This window comes from Nansenia antarctica (assembly GCF_963989245.1).
Source record: "Nansenia antarctica genome assembly, chromosome: 17".
Lineage (NCBI taxonomy): Eukaryota > Metazoa > Chordata > Actinopteri > Argentiniformes > Microstomatidae > Nansenia > Nansenia antarctica.
In genome coordinates this window covers 1583361-1589504 of record NC_137687.1, presented here as the reverse complement: position 1 = coordinate 1589504, position 6144 = coordinate 1583361, and positions in this window count along the sequence as shown.

Here is a 6144-nt window from a genome sequence, read left to right as displayed (position 1 = left end):
TCTGCTCTTATGGCACTAGGGCGGTGGACGTGTGCTTCGGAGGGCAATGCTTTTCGTGGGATTTTGTCATAGCGGCTGTCACATTTCCCCTCCTTGGTGCGGATTTTCTGTGCGCCCACAACCTGTTGGTGGACGTGGGGAACAGGCGCCTGGTCAACTCACAGACTTTCGCTTCCTTCGCCTGTACGCAGGGGGAGGCGGTCTACAGCGGGTGGTCCAATACGCTCGCCGAAAGTGACCAGTACCTTCGGCTGCTCGCCGAATTCCCCGACCTTACCAAGCCCACCTTCTCCGCGCCCACGGTGAAACACGGAGTGGAGCACCACATCGAGACCGAGGGGCCTCCCCTCCACGCCAGGGCCAGGCGCCTCAACCCGGAGAAGCTGGCCATCGCCAGGGCGGAGTTTGCGCATATGGAGCAGGTGGGCATCGTTCGGCGCTCGAGCAGCCCCTGGGCGTCTCCCCTGCACATCGTCCCTAAGTCAGACGGCGGGTGGCGCCCATGTGGGGACTACCGCCGCCTCAACGACGCGTCCAAGCCTGACCGCTACCCGGTCCCACATGTCCAGGACTTTTCAGCGAACCTGGCAGGCAAACGCTTCTTCTCCAAAGTGGACCTGGTACGGGGGTACCATCAGGTGCCGGTGCACCCCGAGGACGTCCCTAAGACGGCCGTAATCACGCCATTTGGACTCTTCGAGTTTCTGCGGATGCCGTTCGGCCTGAAGAACGCGGCGCAGACCTTCCAACGCCTCATGCACTCGGTGCTCCGGGACCTACCATTCCTCTTCGTCTACTTGGATGACATCCTCGTCGCAAGCACCACGGAGGAGGAGCACCTGTCCCACCTCCGGGCCCTTTTCACACGGCTCAGCCAACATGGGCTGATTGTCAATCCGGCGAAGTGTGAGTTCGGACGGAACACCATCGACTTTCTCGGGCACCGGGTCTCCGCAGAGGGGGTGACCCCCCTCCCCTCGAAGGTGGAAGCTGTCGCTGCTTTCCCGCGCCCCAGCACAATCAGCGAGCTCAAGGGGTTCATCGGGATGGTAACCTTCTACTATCGCTTCCTCCACCACATCGCTCACATCCTGCGGCCTCTGTACGATGCCCAGAAGGGCAAGACTCTGAAGCAGCCGGTGGACTGGACGGCGGAGCGTGTCAAAGCCTTTCAGGACACCAAGGCGGCCCTGGCCCGCGCTGCCATGTTGGCCCACCCCTCGCCCTCGGCACCCACTGCTCTCACCACGGACGCCTCTGACTTTGCTGTGGGAGCGGTGTACGAACAGTGGGTTTGGGACGCCTGGCAGCCTCTTGCATTCTTCAGCCGCCAGCTGTCTCCCAGAGAGCAAAGGTACAGCACATTCGACAGGGAGCTCCTCGGGCTGTGGCTTGCTGTCAGACACTTCCGTTTTTTACTGGAGGGCCGCGAGTTTACGGCCTACGTGGACCACAAGCCACTCACGCACGCCATGTCCAAGGTGGCGGAGCCGTGGTCCGACCGCCAACAGCGCCAGCTCGCCTACATATCCGAGTTCACCACAGACATCCAGCACGTTGCTGGGAAGTCCAACCAGGTCGCGGATTGTCTCTCCAGGGCGGTGGTTGGTGCGGTCCAACTGGGTTTGGACTACGCGCGCATGGCTGCAGACCAGGCCGCCGACCCCGCCGTCCAGGCTCTCAAGTTGTCGGACACAGGACTGCGCCTAGAAGAGGTGGTTTTCGGTGACGCAGGGGCCACGCTCCTGTGCGACGTCTCCATGGGTCAGCCACGACCGGTGGTCCCCGCCAACTGGAGGCGCCCCGCCTTCGAGGCGATACACGGCTTGTCTCACCCTGGTAGGAAACCGTCCTCACGGCTGGTGTCAGAGAAATTCGTCTGGCATGGGCTCAAGAGGGATGTGAGGGCCTGGGTAGACACGTGCATCGCCTGCCAGCGCGCCAAGGTGCATCGACACGTCAAGGCCCCCCTGGAGCAGTTCTCTGTGCCTGAGCGGAGGTTCGATCATGTAAACGTGGACCTGGTAGGGCCGCTGCCCCCCTCGCACGGATACACCTATCTCTTTACCATGGTGGACAGGACGACTCGCTGGCCGGAGGCAGTTCCGCTCTCCTCAACGACAGCCCCCGACCTGGCCCGGGCGTTCATCGCGGTGTGGGTCTCCCGCTACGGCACCCCTGCTGATCTCTCCTCTGACCGTGGCTCACAGTTTACTTCAGAGCTGTGGGCAGCGGTGGCGGAGAATCTGGGGGTCAAGCTCCACCGCACAACCGCCTATCACCCGCAGGCGAACGGGCTCTGTGAGCGTTTCCATCGATCCATGAAGGCCGCCCTTCGAGCCAGCCTCACGGACAGCAACTGGCTTGACAAGCTGCCGTGGGTCATGCTGGGGCTCAGGACAGCGCCTAAGGAGGACCTCCAGTCGTCGTCCGCTGAGCTGGTGTTTGGACAGCCGCTGCGGGTCCCCGGTGACTTCATTCCCAAGTCAACGGAGCCCTGGTCCGCCGCCGCTCAGCGCGCCTCCCTGCTGGACAGCGCCAGGACCTTCGTCCCGGTCCCGACTACGCAGCATGGTGTCCCTACTTCGAGGGTGCCCCCGGAGCTGCACTCAGCGAGGTTCGTTTTCATTCGTCATGATGGCCACAGGACTCCACTACGTCCTCCTTATGACGGGCCTTTCCGTGTCATCGAGGCCGGAGCCAAGAACTTCATGGTTGACATGGGGGGTAGGCCTGAGTGTGTGTCCGTTGATCGCCTCAAACCGGCCCACTTGGACCTTGAACTGCCCCTGGACTTGGCCCTGCCACCGCGCAGAGGCCGGCCTCCAGTCCTACCTCCCCTGCCGCGCCCTGGCCATTCCCCCCTCCGACCCCGACAACCCCCCGCAGCTCGCGAGCCCCCGGTCGTCACTGCCCCCCGTCCTTCCCTGCAGGAGGACGTGATGGGCGATGTCACACCTCCTTCCGCACCTCCTGACTTTACCTACGATCGTAGGGGCCGGGCCATACGCCCTCCTCGCCGTGAGGATTTCCAATATTGAGGTGAACACTGGGGGGGCTGGTGTAGTGACTACATTATGGGTTCATGTTCTCCTCTTACTGTTGGTTGTGTAGTGGGAGGGAACCAGTTCTGGCACTAGGGGCAGAGGGGAGGATTATTAACGTTGCAACTTCCTGTTTAGACACAACAGTTTTGGTGATCTATTTTCTGGTCCTGTACTGAGAGTACAAGTTGTTATTTTGATTAAACAGTTATCATTACGTTGCCTACGTCTTTCCTTTTTCCTCCGGCACTACAAGATAGAACCTTATCATTCTAAACGGAGTTCTAAACGGAGATAGAACCTTATCATTCTAAACGGAGATAGAACCTTATCATTCTAAACGGAGATAGAACCTTATCATTCTAAACGGAGATAGAACCTTATCATTCTAAACGGAGATAGAACCTTCTCATTCTAAACGGAGATAGAACCTTATCATTCTAAACGGAGATAGAACCTTCTCATTCTAAACGGAGATAGAACCTTATCATTCTAAGCTCACGACCAGGGAAGGTGCTCAACCGCATTCTACTGGAGAGGCTTAAGAGGGTGGTCGATGAGAAACCAGCCTGAAACCAGAAACCAGCCTGGCTTCAGGAATAGTCAGATCCTGTGGAGACCAAATAGCCACCCTCAGCATTATCATCCAGCAATTCATCGAATGGAACTCTCCTGTCTATGTCAACTTCATAGATTTTTGAAAAGGCTTTTGAATTGCTTTTGGATCAGGAGATGCTGTGGAAATTGATGCTGCACTATGCTGCCTCCCACCAAAGTTCATCAGCATCATCAAGAACACCTACCAAGGGACGCAATGCCAAGGTCTCCATGAAGGATGCACATCGGAGGCACTTTGAGGTCCTGACTAGGGCGTGGCAGGGATGCTTGCTCTCGCCCTTCCTCTTCCTCCTCTGCATAGACTGGACTATGAAACAGGTAACCAGGTAACAGGTAACCAGGTAACAGGTAACCAGCAACAGCCGAACCGGCATACAATGGAGTCTGACCCGAACAGCTAGAAGATCTGGATTCTGCTGATGATTTGGCACTACTAGCACACCCCCACCAACAGACGCAGGAAAACAAATCACACAAACTAGAGAACAGCTGCTTCACTTGGGCACGAAAGACTAAGTAATGCGAATCATCAACAAGAACAACACACCAATAATCATGGAGCAAAACCAGCTCGAGGATGTCATTGGTTTCACATACCTCGGGAGTATAATTACTGTGGACAAAGGATCGGAGGAGGACGTCAAGCAAGGACAACATTTAGCAACAATTTAAATCAAAACAATATCTTGGAAAACCAAAAACCTATCACTCAAGACCAAACAACAAAATCTTCAACTCAAACCGTGAGCTTAGAATTATACGGTTCTATCTCCGTTTAGGGCAGTTCAGAGATATTGAGCGTCTTTATGTTTTGTGAGATGGAACCTTTGTATTTGATGAATTACTAACTCAAAAATGTAAACATTTAAAAAAAAATAACACCACACAGGCATTAATAAACACCTAATGGATCAGAGTATGTAAAAAACTCAATTTAGACAAAAATTGAGATAGAACCTTATAATTCTAACGTCACGAACTGCCTCCGACGCCTCCTGGGAATCGACTGGCCCAACACCGTCTCAAACACCAACCTGTGGGAACTCACCAAACAAGAAATAATAACAGTAATAGTAATAGTAATCCAAATCAGGGGGAGAACATGGAGCTGGATAGAAGACAAAACAAATCTCTCGCAAAGCAGCTGGCTCTCACATGGAACCCCACAGGGCAGAGAGGAAGACCTAGAACCACCTGGAGAAGGACCACAGAACAGGAGATGAAGGAAGGAAGGAAGGGCTGTCATGGCAACGACTGGATCGGCGAGCACAGGAACCGAGAGGATGGAGGGGATTCATCGATGGCCTCTGCTCCCTAGGGAATTTAAAGACCTAATATAAGTACTGTATATAATATATCAATTCAGAGACTTTTATGTTCATTTTACAGCCCTCAGTTTTCCATCTTAGTGAAGCTCAGATACATCATGTAACGATCACCTTGAATCTCTGCCCAGTCTCAAGGACTGTTCAAGATGCATCTTCAGTAACAGCTGGGCTAAACTCCATCACAGATCAACTCATTATTTTGGCCCAATATATACACTTACTGAACACTTTATTAGGAACACTATACTATACTGGGTTGGGCCTCATCATTTTGCTCTCAAACCAGCCTCAATTCTTCATGGCATTCATTCCATAACATATTGAAAACATTCCTTTGTCCATGATGACATTGTGACATCATGGCATCATTGTGACATCATGGCATCATTGTGACATCATGGCATCACACAGTTTGAAGGTGTAAATCTCCCACTCTACCACACAACCTAATCGAGGCCACTCGATTACCATGTTCATAAAACCAAATTGAGACGACTTTTACTCTGTGACATGGTGCATTATCATGCTGTAAGTAGCCATTAGAAGACGGGTACATTGTGGCCATGAAGGGAGGCACATGGTCAGCAACAACACTCAAACAGGCTGTGGCATTCAAGAGATGATTGATTGGTATCAACAGGCCCAACGTGTGCCAAGAAAACATTCCCCACACCGTTACACCACCTGGATGAATGTGAAGGTGTACAGGTGCTGCTAATGAAGTGTTCGGTGAGTGTACATGATGGATCTAAATAAATCCACTTTCAATAAAAAACTGAATTCACCCTCAGCTTTGTTTGAGTTTGAGTGGATGGATGGATGGCATCTAGGCTTTGCACTGTAATACACATACAACAACACTGATGGTGGGCTCACATATTAGCTTCATGTGAACAGGTTAAACGATCATGTATACCGGTATATATGGTCAAAGCAAAATAGGCTGTAAGAATCAATAGTGTAACAATTACTAGTCTTCTAAAGTGTCTTCAGGAGTGAACAGTGTGTGTGCCCTAATGTATATGTTCACTTGTTTTACTTCCCCCAAGGCACTAACGCTGTTCCTATGACCACTAACAAAGTGCTGCTAACGACACCTTAATGAAAGCTCACTAGTTAGGGATGACATCTGAGGGATGACGCAGTCTTCAGCC